The sequence below is a fragment of the Hesperophylax consimilis genome, chromosome 4 (genome assembly GCF_061612785.1).
Source record: "Hesperophylax consimilis isolate HC1 chromosome 4, BYU_Hcon_1.0, whole genome shotgun sequence".
NCBI lineage: Eukaryota > Metazoa > Arthropoda > Insecta > Trichoptera > Limnephilidae > Hesperophylax > Hesperophylax consimilis.
Genome location: NC_142839.1, coordinates 1,702,159 through 1,719,807, shown reverse-complemented (window position 1 = coordinate 1,719,807; position 17,649 = coordinate 1,702,159).

The following is a 17,649-nucleotide window of genomic DNA, read 5'->3' as shown; positions in this document are numbered from 1 at the left end:
AGAAATATACTTCAAGGACAATATTAGGAGCGGAGATAGCTGGGTTGACCAAAGCAGCGGGGGTCCCGAGACCCAGGTGCTCCTCTGCCAGGATAATGGTCCTCCGCCCGTGGAAGTCTTTTGTCTTCATAATGTCATTTTTTGTCACCGCGTGATGAAGACGATGTACCCTTGCCCAACAACACAAGATGCCATCTCGATCGCTTTGTTTTGTCATATGTAATATATGACGCGGCGGCGTTCATTAGGGCCTAGGTTTGGGGCCTGTTTGACCACAATACCAAATGGCCTGCCCAATTTATTGTCCGTTGTGGCCATTCTTTTGTATTGTCTTGTTGTAATATTGTAAATGAAATGTTATTTTTAACAAACAAGAGTATGTTTACATGCTTGTTGGTTTATTTTGTGGGTTTTAAATATCTTACAAAAGTTTTTTCCACTGTTATTTAGAAAAAAATCTCGAATGGAAACAATGTAATATTGAATTTTTAAGCGAGTGGGTAGGTACCTTCTGCGTAATTTTTTTCTACACTTACGATATTTTTCGACTAATCTTCTTTCACTCTGGAATAAATTATCCGGTTGCCTAATAGCCTACGTTAATTTTTGTCAATTACCATATTCTATTTACTGCAAGTAAAATAGTCATACCTACAAATAGAGCACATTAAAAAAGTAATTACAGTTATATATCTATCTACGGTGGCAAACCACCTAGAAAGTACGATTTATTTATGGTATATGGAGTAATTGTAAGCTACTCAAGAACTGTACGACAATACTAACGACCGCTCAGGATAACACCGGTTACAATTAGCATTACGTGCTTTCGTCAGCGTAGGCAACTCGACCGAAACGATCGAAAAAAACAACACCGTTTCCAGTCTATCTCGGCTTCATGAGAACGGGTCGTTTCTACTACTCGCTTTGTGTAAATCGTCCTACATTCTGTTTTTTCCTTCTACATAAAATCCAGGCCGCTTCAAGACCCACATTAATAAGTATCTTCTAATAACCCCTACCTTGACCCACATCACAACGCTGCCCAGCCGGGGGCTATATAGTTTCTCTATCTTTACACCGTATAGACAGGGGCGCTCTTGTGAGGTGTAACTTAAATATAATATGAAAACCCCCTTTGGTACGGGTGTTGTGCTCTTTCTATGGATGAATATCCCCATTGTGCCAGGAGAGCTTCGTTGTTTTTAATTTCCGCTGTTATCCTTCCTGCAAGGGCGGTGTCTCTAGGGATATGACGTCATCCGCCCACAGTGAAATCTTGGAATTGAGTCACGTTGCCTCTTCATCATTATCGATTACTGAAAAATACAAGGGCGAATGTGTTTTTCCTTTGACGGCAATGCACAAATCAGATTAACTTTTATTTAATTTGTGTCTTTTATAAAATTTTCCAGAATTGGACACTTTTCTTTCTAATCCCAGGTACCTAATGGATATTTGAGGAAAGTGATGTAAAATGGAGTGGCATGCCTTAAAAACTCAAATTGCGTTGCGAACTGAAAATTCCAAAAAAATTAAAGTTGGTCAAATTTCTTGATGCCAGAGTTCACTGCTAGAAAATATCGCAACGGAAGACAGGTTTCTTGCTCAAGGCGATGCACTACGTCGTGTAATATTTTTAATTGAGCCGCTATCAATAACAACCCTTACGTAGATGGCGATAAGGTTTAAATTCCCGCCTGTTTTGATTTATGCAAGAAAAAAACATTGCCAAAAAGTGCCTTTTATTTTATTTTGTGGATGTTCAGGCATAAATATTTAATTTTTTTTCGATCGTTTTATAAATAACTTAATTTGCCACACTATACAATAAAATCATAACCGAAAATAGGTTCGTAAGTAGGAGATTTTGAACATTAAAGCAATTTTCATAGGCTTATAAAAGGACTTTTTCTGCGCTTATAAAAGGACTTATCTAAAAAATACTAGATTATTTCAAAGGCATGTATTCTACTCATGTACACATGTATAATATACACATGTATAATATACACATGTATTCTACTCGCAGTATTTAATTAAAGCATTTGAAACATTTCTAGGCGACCAAATTTTCAAACCAAAAACACATGATTTTGCATTACTACGTTTGGCATCGCCTTAATATTTTTTTATATGTCTAAAAAATAAAAATTATTTGAAGAAATCGTTGTATTAGAGACAAGTTTGTGTGTTTGCAGATTAGATGTGGTTGTGATTTTGAAATGTGATAATACCCATGTGTGAAGGTATTAAAAGACACTTAGCAGTGTGTCTGTTTGAATCAAATCGTACCTTGTATAACTGTCAATATGCAATAGCTAAAAAAATAGTCTCGACAGTATTTTCATATCTTAAAACGTCGATTAAATCTTAACAAAAGGCTTTCAAGAATCGAGTGTCAAGCAAAATATGCCGTGTCATTTTGTCAACTATGGCTTTTCAGATATGAATATTACGCCTTCTTGTAACACAGTTTATCCCTTGTCGTTAAGATGAACAGGGTCATTTCGTATTGTGATTGATAACGCTATTGTCTATACTCGGAGATAAGTTCGGACTACAATGGACCCAGCATCCCGCCGGACAAGAGATTAGACCCTGTTACAAGACATCATCTAGTATTTACAAATCTGTTGGATCGAGTTTCTCCAGTTATTATGTTCATATTTCCATGTAATAGAATAATATCTACCATTATGATGACCACCCAACAAAACACAAAATACCTACTTATATAACGTTAAATATATTATAGACGGCGTTGGGAAACTCAAAATAAAAATTCAGCATTTCAATTTTTAGACATTATGCAGCTGATATTTACTCGCTAGCACCCATTTTTCCAAATTTGCCTAAAATAATTCTACTTCTGTCTCGATTTAGAAGAAAACGAAAGCTCAAATCAAGTTCTAGCACAAAATCGACTCCAAATGTGATGTAGATTCACCAGTTTCCCGCTTGTGCTACAATTTTCCAGAAACCAGGTATGTATTTTACTGTCTAAGGTTACCGGAAAACTCAAATCAATAACAATTCAACACACCTTTAAAAAGTGAACAAAAACTATGTTAAATAGACTACATACGTTAGGTTTACAGGTTTCAAGAATCGATTTTTGCCGTCACTATATATAACAGGCCATAAATATAATAGAACATAAATTTAAGAATGCTTTATCAATTTGTCTTGATAATACATCATGACGATACAAAGAATTTTCATATTTGTGAACACTTGTTTCGAACTCATGTACGGAAAAAATGAGGTATATGGTAATCCGGTTATAAACGGGACTGCAGGCCGCTTCCTGATACACTTTTAGTAAGTTCGTAATAATATCGGAACACGTGTTCATCAGCCTGCGTTTGTCTTGATAATATATAGTGAACAAATGCGACGAAGATTTTCATGTATCCTGTTAATTTGTAAGGCCTGCAATCCCGTTTTTAACTGGAATTACTAATAATTTAAGAGATTTTTAATAAACTAGATAATATTTAATATTATTTTTTCTCCGTTTTATTTTTTTAATCGATTGTAATGACTTTATATCACTTATTAAAGATGTATTGAATTATCATTGTGTTGATTTATCATGGAACCCCCCGCCTAGGCATAGATTTTTTTAAATTGGTGGTTATTTGTGTATAATCTACGATTTGAGTAAGTATTTATTTAATCCATAATAAGAACAAACGCTACCACACTCCTGAAATGAAGGCATTGTTCCTTGTTTCTATTGTTTTAGCACACTTGCTGACGGAATGAATTGCACGAATTCCGCCCACTATTTCAATTCAGGGCCAAGCTTTTACACAGGAATAATGGATTGTTACTAACATCTGGCCATATACAAGAAAAGATTTATTATTGAAAGGATACGATTTCAATTGTAATTGCATACCTATTCAATATAAACATTGATGGGGTTGATAAACGGATAATACCTAAAGTTCGGGTAAGTTAGAACATGCAAAGTTAATATTTTTTTTGGAAAACCAACACCTCTGCCATATTTTTGTTGTTTGTTTTTGGGGTGTTATGCCGTGTTGCACTAACTCCTTCTTTAGCCGACACATCTTCGGATCTACCGGATCTGCCCTGATGATGGACACTGCAACGCTGTCCGAAACGTCGGCTAAAGAAGGAGTTAGCGCAACACGGCATAACACCCCAAAAACAAACAACAAAAATGCTTTTGGCCGTGAAAATCTAAAAACTTACCACCTCTGCCATAAGTCACCCCAAGTGGATCGCTACGTTTGGTAACTTAGCAGGGGTGCTAGGGTTTATGGGTTGAAGCCCCATCGGATGAGGCCGGTTGGAGGAGACATTGCCCTGCATCGCAATAGGGAGATGGATTCATACTTCAACCCCTCACCTCTCATAACCTCTTCCTACCCAAAACTTCCTATACTTCATTTCATCGATTATTATTAATATGAGAGTATGGAATATATCGGGAGTATCTCCTATCCTCTTCCTCTCCCCTTCCTTTAACCAAAAATTAATTTTAAGATATTAAAACTTCATTTCCAATGAACTTTAGCATAAAAAACTTATATGGCTTGACTTCAGTTAACTTGTATATTTATCATTGTATATTATGTAAAAGCTGTTTTTTTCTTACAAATAAATAAATAAATTTCCTTAAAAATATCCTCCACACAGCATCCCCAACGATGACATCCATCCAGGCTCCGAGGGAAATTATTTTCCTCTGGCCTCCTGTGTGGGGTCAATGTAAAAAAAAGTTTTTTTACAAAAACAATAAAACAAATATATTAAAGCGATGATAATCGGAAAAATAAAGTTCGCATGCTTACCTAGTCTTAATTTAATTTGTCATAATATTGTGTATTTTAAGTAATTAACGTCATATATATAACTAACTAATGTGGAGCATGTAATTATCTATTCAACTATCTAAAATAAAAATAAAAATTTATTGTTATTTTGTTTAATAATTGTCATTACGAATTACAAAAGAAGTGTTATTTTTAAAAACTTATTTTGCTAAAAAAAATTAACCTCGCCTAATGTAAAACATACTACGAGCCGGTGTCTTAGTCAATTTAAATTTATAAGCAGATTTATTCAGAGTCTTTATCAGGTGCAATAATTATTGAAACAATTTTTTTTTAAGTATAGGGGTAAGGCTCTAGTTCGTAGGTCACGGGATCGAATCCAGGCTGTGCAAGTAAAGTATTGTTTAATTAATTAGTGTTTTTAATTCTTTAAAAAAAATATACATCTAGTGCCTATATTTGCGGCACGTTCTAGAAAAGAATATCGTCCTGGTGAGAGATAACCATTCAAAAAAGGAACGTTACTGGAAATGGCTTAAGGCGTGTTTGTTAACCAGGTCTGAATAGCCAGATATTTTCCAATCTTTTCCATCTCTCCTCTACTTTCAACCTTACAACATACCACAATTCGGAATCATAGTGTCACTGGATTCAGACGGATGGGAGCAGTATTAAAATTAAAAAATAAAACTTCTGTTCTCCTCTCCTATCGGATATCGGCTATTATCATGCCAATCATTATCCTGCAGACTACATAACAACTCTGAAATTATAGGTACTTTAATAATTTGTATAGGTGAATATAATCATAGTTTTATTTTTTTTAAACATTGTATTAAACTAGCTCTCTATTAAATTGAACTTTCTACATATCCCCCAGTGGGGTCCTTACATTCCGTCAATGGTGACATGTCTTCGACTTTGTGGATCGGGATAGCAGGAAATAGCAGGGAAACTTGAGATTTCCCAATACCTGTTAGAACAACAATGGCATCAGACTAGATTAGAAATCCCTTCGAAAACTGAGCACAAAGGGAAGCCAGCGATGGAGCTAGGGATGGGACAAAAGAACTATTGCGAACTCCATCATCCAAAATTGCTCGGATTCACCACGAAGAAAGCACAACACAATTTTAGGCCCTGATTGAAAGGTTTTTTCAATACATACATAGAGTATAGGTAATAAAGTTCATTTTGTTGAAGTGCCGTCTTCTTTTTTACGTACTTGCTGTGGTTGTGGATGGAAAATGTATAGAAGGGCATTTCGACATACAATTTCTCAAACTATGCAAGCCCAGTAATGGCAGTAATCAACATCTATGCTTTATTGACATCGCATCTCAAATGTTTTCATGCAGATGATTGTAGAACTAGACATGCAGAAAGTTTACGATGGTAGTAGAGCGTGGTAGAGCGGTTAGATCTACGAATTTCAGAGGTCACAACTGAGCTAGAGGAAATACAAATAATTTAAAAAAAATGGTTTTCAAAATAGATACTTACATAATCCACTTACTTTTCGATTCTGAACTACCACTCTGTAATGTACGGTGACCGGATAACTCATCAAAATGACAATTCAACACACCTTAAAGAAGTGATATAAAAATCATGAAAAGTGATAAATCAACATTTAATGAATTTATATCACTTTCTAAAGGTGTGTTGAATTGTCATTGTGTTATTATGGAAATATTACTTATTGCTTTTTTATACGTCAAGCTTTTATAACATCGATGAAGTTCTTCACAGGTGTCTGGTTTCACAGAAGGGCTAGCCCGCATAAAACCCCGTAAGTAGATATCATAATAAAATAATAATTATTACAGTGCACTTATCGTGTTATGTTTGTTCCTCACTCTGCGCTTGACGCGGCGCGGAACAGAGAACAAAACCAGTGACTGCGTATCAAAGCAATCAACAGCCAACAAAAGAGTAGGTGAAGTTCTGTTAAGTCAATACAATGGCAGGCGAAACATTGACTGGCTCATCAGTTCATCGGTATATATAAACAGGAGAGGACTGAATTCCACTGACAGATGATTTAACGCCCATTTTTATTTTAACAGAGAAGAAAAGGTAGATAGGAACACACAACAATACAAATACCAAATCATTTTCCCGCAGGGGTAACTATATATAGGTACCTATCACAAACCCAAATTAAATAAATATGAATGACAAAAAATATTCATTTTCCTTTACTTTTGGAAAAAATTACATATGCAGCGTTAGGACTACAAAAATTATTAACAAACTCACTCTTTTCAAAACACAGAACAAATTATTAATTAAATTGGCAAAAAAAATCGCTGTTGATAAGAATTAAGTGATTCCTAAACAGTCTCTAGTAAAATGTAATCAACGCAATTATTATACCACACGTTAATTACTGTAATTGTATTCTATTCTTAGCCAACTATAAATTAATGAAACAAATGCTAATACTAAAAAATAAAGCTATGAGAATTAATCAATCAAGGAAATGTTGAAGGAGGAAACAAATTATTTACTTCAATATTTTTTAATGAAAAAATAATTAATAGTCCCACGACAGTTGAATTGCTAAGGAAATTTGAAAACCTGCAGCACAAAAACACGCATAAGTCGAGGATATTAAATAAAATAAGACTCCCCTTCATCGTCAAAAGTCGTTGACAATTGAGTGCATACTTTTTGTTTTACTACTCTAACCGGGATATTTACTCTTGCATAGAGTCAAGGTCTCGAGATTGAGTTTCTGTCCAACCTCACGTCTTATCCCTTGTCATATCTGGGACCCATCACCTCGACAGGGTCTTCCAGGCGTTTGTGTCCTGAGCTAATTTGACGCATAGCGTCTGTAGTTGCTTCTCCTAACTTTGTCTGGGACGACCCACTGAACGCCTTCCAGAGGGAAGCACCATCATCACAAACCTAATTCTAACTCACCTTTGTTTTGATGAAGCCTATGTACGCTGTTGCAGAAGCATTTCAACTAAAAAAGCAGATATTTTTTCAAGGTAATTGTAATGGAAACTCGATTAGACCTAATTCGTCCCTGGCCCAGTTGTCAGATTCCTTTTCTCTTCTATTACTTCCGAACAATGAGAGTTCATATATCATGAATGTAAATACAAGCATACGTAATTTTCCAGGAACCTAAACTATTACTCAAACCCACAACAGTAGTTTTTTTTTACAAGTCACTTAGGTCTATCAATTTGATCAAAAAAATTATGTATCGGTGAATTTTTTTCCAAAGTTTACTACCAGGACAAAAGCTATAGTAAGAAGATACCTATTTTCTTTCGAATATTTTCTGGATATATCTATCAACCTGTGACCTGAAATAATGCGTTTTCTGATGTTTTCAATGCAAAAAAGATTACGTTTACCTACATTTATTTTATGTTTATATTTTTGCTACACGCATTCCAGTTAAAATCTGTTGATCAGTAAAAAAATGTGACTGCACGTCACTGATATAATATTTTATAATATCTGTGTGACGATAATTCGGGAAAGAAAAAGTCATTCGAACGTGATCGGTTTAATGAAAAAAAAAACATTTCACAACAACAAACGTGTAACTTGAACGACTTTTTCTCGAAATTTCTTAATTGAAACTTTACTTTCTGCTTCGAAGAACGAATGGAGCTTTCATCCTACGAATCTGAATGCGGAGAACGAGCCATGAAAAGTAGCTCTGTTGATGGAAACGGGGCAACTTTGGCTGAAAAGTTACCGATAAACTTGAGACTTCGTAAGTAGTACGACAAAGCTCGCTTTTAATATTACTATTTTATGACTGCATGTTGTGCTTTTACCCTTTTCTTGGAGTTTTGGAGGAGTTGCGTAAGAGAATGGCACGAGGTGCCACACACCTGAAACTATTGAGAGGGACTTCTCAGGACCATTAGGTGCGTATTATCTAGTTTTTAGTGGGAAAGACAAAATCCATTTCCTTACGCAGGTTTTTAGTTTTTAGTGGGAAAGACAAAAATATTTGAATACTGAACTTAGAAATACAATGAATTATATTCCTTCCAAGTAAAAGCTTATTTATAAAGTCGGGTTCACCAGAGGGGTTACAGACATTGTTGGTTGGTAAAATGCAAAAAAAATTTTTCCCTAGTGGCTCCCAATTGGTCACCAGAAAATCACATAGTGAATGATTTTTCTTGTCTGGAACAAAAATTTAATTAATATGTAACGTCGACATTTTTTCGGAATTCTTCCCACGTTTAAAGGAGCATCATGTCCATGATGTAATAGACCACCACTTCTCTCACTTACAACATCACTCACACGTACAAACACGTGTGGTATACACACTTGTTTACCACGCACGTCACCCGGTAATTACTAAATGTACCTACCTACCAAAAATAAGACATTAAAAGGAAACATTTCATCTTCTATATATGTATATAAATAAAAATGTTAATGTTCGTTTGTTCAATATCTTAAATTTCCGAATGTTCTATATTATATAGACGTCACCTGTGACAGGTAAAAACATGTTTTTTTTTAAACAGCGCCATCTGTTGAACGTAAAAGCAACACGCGGTGTTGTTTCTCTATCTGGCCAGACAGATTGATCCACAGAAATGCATGGCGTGGCACAGCTAGTTTAAAATAAACAATAATTCAGTAAACACCACTTTTTTATACTTAATGCCGACCGGGTTTTGCTACAACTGTAACTTCTTCAGGGCTGTATAATAATGTATTTAAATTTAAAATCTACAATCTACAAGTAACATCAATACATTAAGCTAACGCTTAAGGAGGTTGTGGGAGTACGTAGGGGGTTGGGGAGATAGTGGTCTTTATCAATAAAGTGTAACGGAAATGGGCTATAATGGAATTATAATGTCACATCGCCAAGTATCTGCTTCATTTGGACTACCAATTATTTTGCAGGTATTTTTTCACTACTATGAAATATTTAATATCAGTAAATTATTTTATCACTGAAACCATTGTACTGTTTTGTTTCTATTATACGTACATATATATGAAAATATATTAACACTATATGAGATATGCTTTGTGGATTGTCCTCTCTAAATACAAAATTTCCTATATTACAGTCCCGGGGTACTCACCCCGGTGGAACTAATTTTATATTAATTTGATATACTCATATGAGATCATTATAACTTAGTTTCATCACAATTTGACGAAATTTATATTGATACTGTTCTTTTGCCCCCACTTCAACTCGTTCCCCATTTTCTTAGGACTCGGAAAATTACTAATATGAATTGGAACTAAAAAACTTATTTACAGCTGAAACACAAATATTTTGGGTATCAGGTACCTTCTCGAAAAATTCCCTTCTCGATCCCGAAGCATTCCTAAATTCCAGAAATTCGCCGGGTTAGTTAACCCCGTTGACGACTTGATACGTATCAAAGTAAATTTTGTTTGCGCACAAAATGTTCCGCAGTAGAATGTCCAATTAAAATCCTGCTCCCAACCACGATACAATGAAACAGCGCTCCAGTTACACAAGAGGACTTGTAAAAAACCTAAATTTAAACTTTCGCTGAATTTCTAATGGAATTCGCGAGAAATAATTACAAAACTTTCCGCGAATTTACACGACCGCCACGCGAGTTTGGAGCACAAATCGAAATGGGGGGGGAGTAAATAATAATGGTAAATACTAAATCTACAACAAAGTACAGTCACTTGATGATATCGTGGATCGTGGCTAGTGGTTGTACTTGCGATAGTCAACCCTGCTAAGTAAGCAGATTTAATCGGCAGTGTTGGAGTGTCTACTATTGGAGTGCTGGCTCCATTGCAGAATGCAATTATACAGGTAAACATTTGATGCTGGGCCGATTACAAATGATGCTCTACTTCTTTAAACTAAAATAAATCTTTACGTTCCAACCTCGCTTTCAAAACTATTTATTATTGTGTACCAAAAAGAACAATCAAATAAATATGTTAAATAAAACATTTTCCAGAATGCCTGAAGAATTTTTCTTCTGTGGTAAATTAAAATGTTATTGGTAGAAACAAATTGTTCCTTTTTATTTGAAGTTTAATCATGTGTTTTACTCAATGTGATCGATACATGAAAGAAAGAAACAGACTTAAAAATCACCGTTACAGCATTCATCGATTTCAAAAGAGCTGATTTTTGAAACGATAAAAAGAAAAAAAATACTATTAGAAAAATTATAAGATATAGGTCTTTTTGACATAGGCATAAATCTACTCATATAATATCTTCAGGAAAGAATACAGGTAAAAAAATGTAAAATCAGTATCAGAACCGACCATAGATATTAGAAGAACGAGATGTGCTATGAGCAGTTCATACTGTGTGGAATTGTTTTGCCCAGTGTCGCCGGTTTTGTTCACCAATACTACTGCATACCTTCGCTTACGCTAAGGACGTATCGTTTCAGTTGGCACTAATACATGAACAGATTTCTGTGCGTACACGTCCCGATAGTATTCAAAGTACCCTAATTAGGTAGTACTCCGCCTACGGTCCGGCGGCCAACATAGCATATCTCGTTCTTCTAATATCTTTGGAACCGACAGAAAACAACCTAGGTGTTCCGGAAGGATCGGTATTAGGCCCAATTTTATTCATAATTCATCTATGTTTCATATGAAGAGTACATTGGCGCAATTAATAAAATAAATGAAAACCATCAAAATATATCAAAATTACTGAAAATAAATAAGTTGAAACTGAATGAAAACAAACTAAATATATGAAAATAGGCAATAAAACACTTGACATAGGGTAAAATATGAAAATTAATGTAGAAAAAATAGATAAAGTGAATGCAACCAAATATTTAGGTGTAATATTGGAATCAAAACTAAATTTCGTAGAAAATTTTGAATATGTCCCGAAGAAAGTGTCAAAAAGGTAAACTTATTGACTAATACTACATAGAACAACAACTACAGAGCTCATTTTTAAAACAATAGTTGCGCCACATTTTGGTTACTGCTCCATGATATTATATTTGACCAACGAAAGAAACCTGAACAAGCTAGAAGTTATTCGAAACAGAGCGATGAGATGTGTACCAAGGAAAGGCAAATATGGAAAGGTTAATTAATCAAAAAGGGAGAAGTTGAATTGGTTTCCAATAAAAAAGGGAATGCTATATAATTTGTTAATTTTTATACAGAAAATTATGAATAACCAATTCCCTAAATAATTATGATACCAGAAATGTAAATAGAACTAGATTCTCGCAAATGAGAAAAACAGAATTGCTTAGTGTGTAAAGGATTAATTATTTACTAGCAGTTAAAAACCCGCTCCGCGGGTTTTTTTCTGCTAGGCCCTGCGGGCGGCACTTGGTTGGGCTTCGCCCATTTTAAGTGATATTAACAACAGTTACATTTAATAGATAGATATTAGGACATTCACATAGAGAGGGTGAGTATATATATTGTTAAAACACGGAACAGGAAGGAGATAATTAATAATAACATGCTAAATTTACGCATAATAAGAATGACAGTTGTTTGAATAAATGAAATTTTACGTATTTGTTATGGATTATTTCAAATGAAACACTATTATTGACTACATGTCTACAACTGATATTAACTGTTATCTTAGGTACCTAATATAATTAGCTCATAGGAGACTTGCAGTGCTTAAATATGTGTTACAACCGTCAATGTCTATAAGTTGAATCAATATCGTTTAGTTTGTCACCATTAAAGATATTTATAACAAAGTTCACTTAAATAATAGATTATTACATATTTATTAATTGTACCAGTGTTTATGAATAAAAGGAGGGGAATGGTGCGATGAGATTAGCAGTCGGTTTAATTAAAAGGTGTTAATTTTACTCCAACTGGTGGTAATTCTTTACCTACAACTGTTACTGTATCTAATAAAGTTTAAAGTTAGATTATATATACAACATCATCAGGAGAGTAAAAATTTATATATAAAGGTAGATTATTACAATATAGCGCCCCTGAGGTGATATCTCACAAAAGCGGCGCTATGCAAATTGTCCAATAAATGAAAAAATATAATGTTTACATTTTATTGTGTATACACCGAAGTCAAAAATTAAATATAGATTGCAATTGGGAAAGAAGAAGTGGAAGGAGGGGGGAGGGGTAACAGTAGGCTGGGTTTATAATAATTAGGAATTACAATATCGTTAGACGGGAAAGACCAGTTGAGTGGGAAAATATTTAAAAGAGAGTTTATAAAAAAATTCTTGTTAATTATATCTGCTTTTATATTAACATGTTTCCTCATTTCAAAAATTTCAAAATTTTTTATAGTGAAGTATTTTAAGACCTGAAAAAAACAAATAGCATATAACCATAAAACAATATATTCATAAGACAAATAGCATTTAATAACGGTTATTCTAATAAATTGATAGTTGAAATACTAAATAAAAAATTAAACATATTCTCTTCAAACGGTCTTTGAAATAGTGAATCTGAGTTTGCAAATCATCTTTTGAATAATGATCACACTTTCGATAAAAAAAATCAGGTCTTAAAATACTTCACTCAGGATATAAAGCACCGCAAATAAATAATTTTGAAATTTTAGAAATTAGAAAACATGTCAATATAAAATCAGTTATAATTGATAAACAAAAAAATATAAATAATAATGAAAAATGCCATTACAAAGTGATAAGCTTCCAGAAGAAATCTTCTTAGTAAACGCTTGTTAATCGTAAGTAGTCAAATATTGTGAGCTGCATATTTAAATATTCGCGCCATTCATTTGGTTCGTTTTTAAACCGCCAGACGTGCGCTCTCTGTCGGCCATCTATAGCCGTGCGTATCGGCCATTGAAGGAACGGGTGATTTTTTTTATAAACGTCAAGCATAATCACGTAACTGTGGATAATTTTCATTGTAATGTAATTAATCCAATGGATTATGAACTTTCTAAAACATATTTTCTTCGATATTATCCAAAAATTATATGAGCAGAAACGTTGCTTTTGAAGAAATCTCGTATTATTATGAGGCGATCCTATTTTAGTATGAAATCGTTTCTTAATTTTCAAGTTAGCGGAATTTAACCGAAACAGACAATTTAAATTTGACCAATCAGAGGGCCTACACCGTCCAGACGCTGGAGTATTAATAATATATATAAGATTATGAAATTGAAAGTGTGAAGAATGAATATATTAATACTTACTGCAAAAATATTAATTTATAAATAACGAAATGTAACCGTATTAATATAAATTTACATACATAAAATGTTGAATAAACAAACTCATTATAAAACAATATTTTTTTTATGAATATGTCTATAATATGAAAATACTTTTTCGTTAAAATGAATTAAATTTTTTATTAGCTAGATATTCTGAATTCTCAACAAATCATTCCCAAATTTGAAAACGGTAATTATAACAAATTTCTGTAATTGATTATTTATTTGTTAGAAACAAATGGTTTATGTAATAAACAAAGATTTATATTTTATATTAAAACACAAATAACATTGTTTACATCACTTTATTTCGATACAAAATCTCAACATGTTTCATGAACCAAGTTCACTTCATCAGGAGCACAAGTATACTAAAGTTATAATTAAAATTAGGTCTAGAAAGAAGAGGTAGAAGGAGCGGGGAGGGGTAAGAGTGGGGGAGGGTTATTCAAAGTAGGAATTAAAATGTCATTAGACGGGAAAGACCGGGTAATTGGGAAAATATTTAAAATGGGGTTTATAAAAAATTTTTGTTTATTAATAATATCTGCTTTCATATTCACGTGTTTTCTTATTTCTAGGATTTCAAAATTATTGATTTGAGATACCTTGTAACCAGAATGTAGTATTTTAAAACCTGAATTAATATCGAAAGTATGGTCGTTATTTAATAAATGATCCGCAAATTCTGATTCACAGTTTCCCTTTAAAGCCCTAAGATGTTCTTTAATTCTGATCTCAAAGTTTCTATTAGTTTTTCCTATATAAAAGGAATTACAATCATTACAGTTGAGTTTATAAACACCTGATTTTTTAGTTTGACTATCAATATCTTTATTATTAAGAATATATTTTTTTAATTTGTTATTCGTATAAAACGCCGGTTGAATAGTGAAGGGGATGTTTTTATTTATAATTTTGGAAGTATCATTATCTACAAATAGAATTCTACGCCATTGTTTGTTTGTATCTTTATAAATAGGATAAATATAAAGTTTAAAGAATTTATGTTTAATTTTTTTATTTAGTATTTCATCTATCAATTTATTAGGATAGCCGTTATTAGATGCTATTTGTTTTATGATATTTAATTCTGAGATATAATTAGGATCCGACAAAGGAATAGAAATTAATCTATTAAGCATAGAATGGAAAGCTGCGACTTTTTGAGAAAAGGGATGATTTGATGAATTATGAATGACAATATCAGTGTACGTATCTTTACGGAAAATATTAAAATCTATTTTATTACCTATTATTGTTAAATTTAAATCTAAGAAATTTAAACTCTTATCTATACCTATTTCTAATGTAAATTGAATATTTTTGTGTATTTTATTTAAAAAGTTTAAAAACATGTTCAATTGTCTTTCTGTTCCTAACAAAATGCAAAAAATGTCGTCCACATATCTCTTCCAACAATATACATTTTTAAGTAACAAGGCACCGCTATTAAAAATCTTATTTTCTAAATTATTAATAAAAATGTCTGCAATCAAAGGACTCGTACTGTTCCCCATGGCCAAGCCATCCTTTTGTTTAAAAATTGTATTGTTAAATTGAAAATAATTTTGTTTAAAAATAACTTCGAAAAATAAAATAAGGTCATGGATAAGGTCTTTCTGTAAGTTAGATGAATTTAACAAATTATTGATGATGGTTTTACTTTCTTCTATTGGAATACTAGGGAATAAATTTACTACGTCAAAAGAAACCAACATAGCATGATTAGGAATTTCCAAATCCTTTAGATAATTAACTAATTCTAACGAATTTTTAACTGTGTATGTTGGTTGAAATATATTAGCATTATTAATTACAGTATTGATAGCTGACGCTAATTTAAAAGTTGGGGCATTACAATTAGAGACTACTGGCCTAATAGGTTTGTTCAGTTTATGTATTTTTAATAGGCTTTGATTGCAGACATTTTTATTAATAATTTAGAAAATGAGATTTTTAATAGCGGTGCCTTGTTACTTAAAAATGTATATTGTTGGAAGAGATATGTGGACGACATTTTTTGCATTTGGTTAGGAACAGAAAGACAATTGAACATGTTTTTAAACTTTTTAAATAAAATACACAAAAATATTCAATTTACATTAGAAATAGGTATAGATAAGAGTTTAAATTTCTTAGATTTAAATTTAACAATAATAGGTAATAAAATAGATTTTAATATTTTCCGTAAAGATACGTACACTGATATTGTCATTCATAATTCATCAAATCATCCCTTTTCTCAAAAAGTCGCAGCTTTCCATTCTATGCTTAATAGATTAATTTCTATTCCTTTGTCGGATCCTAATTATATCTCAGAATTAAATATCATAAAACAAATAGCATCTAATAACGGCTATCCTAATAAATTGATAGATGAAATACTAAATAAAAAAATTAAACATAAATTCTTTAAACTTTATATTTATCCTATTTATAAAGATACAAACAAACAATGGCGTAGAATTCTATTTGTAGATAATGATACTTCCAAAATTATAAATAAAAACATCCCCTTCACTATTCAACCGGCGTTTTATACGAATAACAAATTAAAAAAATATATTCTTAATAATAAAGATATTGATAGTCAAACTAAAAAATCAGGTGTTTATAAACTCAACTGTAATGATTGTAATTCCTTTTATATAGGAAAAACTAATAGAAACTTTGAGATCAGAATTAAAGAACATCTTAGGGCTTTAAAGGGAAACTGTGAATCAGAATTTGCGGATCATTTATTAAATAACGACCATACTTTCGATATTAATTCAGGTTTTAAAATACTACATTCTGGTTACAAGGTATCTCAAATCAATAATTTTGAAATCCTAGAAATAAGAAAACACGTGAATATGAAAGCAGATATTATTAATAAACAAAAAATTTTTATAAACCCCATTTTAAATATTTTCCCAATTACCCGGTCTTTCCCGTCTAATGACATTTTAATTCCTACTTTGAATAACCCTCCCCCACTCTTACCCCTCCCCGCTCCTTCTACCTCTTCTTTCTAGACCTAATTTTAATTATAACTTTAGTATACTTGTGCTCCTGATGAAGTGAACTTGGTTCATGAAACATGTTGAGATTTTGTATCGAAATAAAGTGATGTAAACAATGTTATTTGTGTTTTAATAAAAAATAAATAATGCCATCACAAAGTGAAAAGCAGTTAGAAGAAGTTTTCTTCGAAAAATTAAAGATTTATACATATGAAGTAGGGATAGCTTTTATAAGTAAATCAATTGCTTGCCTCAATACTTCAAATAAACATTTCGAATTTTGAAAATTTTACAAATTCAAGGTCATTGAACCAGAGTTACGAAGACACATAACCGTAATGAGTATTTTTGAAGTAAGTTTGAATGAAAGTAAGTATGTACCCACTAACATAGATTTTAGTGAACTAGAGCAAATACGTTCAGTGCTTAACTACTTGTTAGCAAGTAAATTTTATGGCATTTTTCTGCTAAAAACACCTGCTCTTGTCCTGTTTTCAGGAAGAATTCATTTTGAAAAGTGTACCGTTCAATCACATATTTTTCCATGGGGGAGCATAATTTCCACATGCGTGTACTACAGTATAATTTAAAAGAGAAAAATCAAATAAACCACCTCTTGGAGAGTCTGCGTGACTCT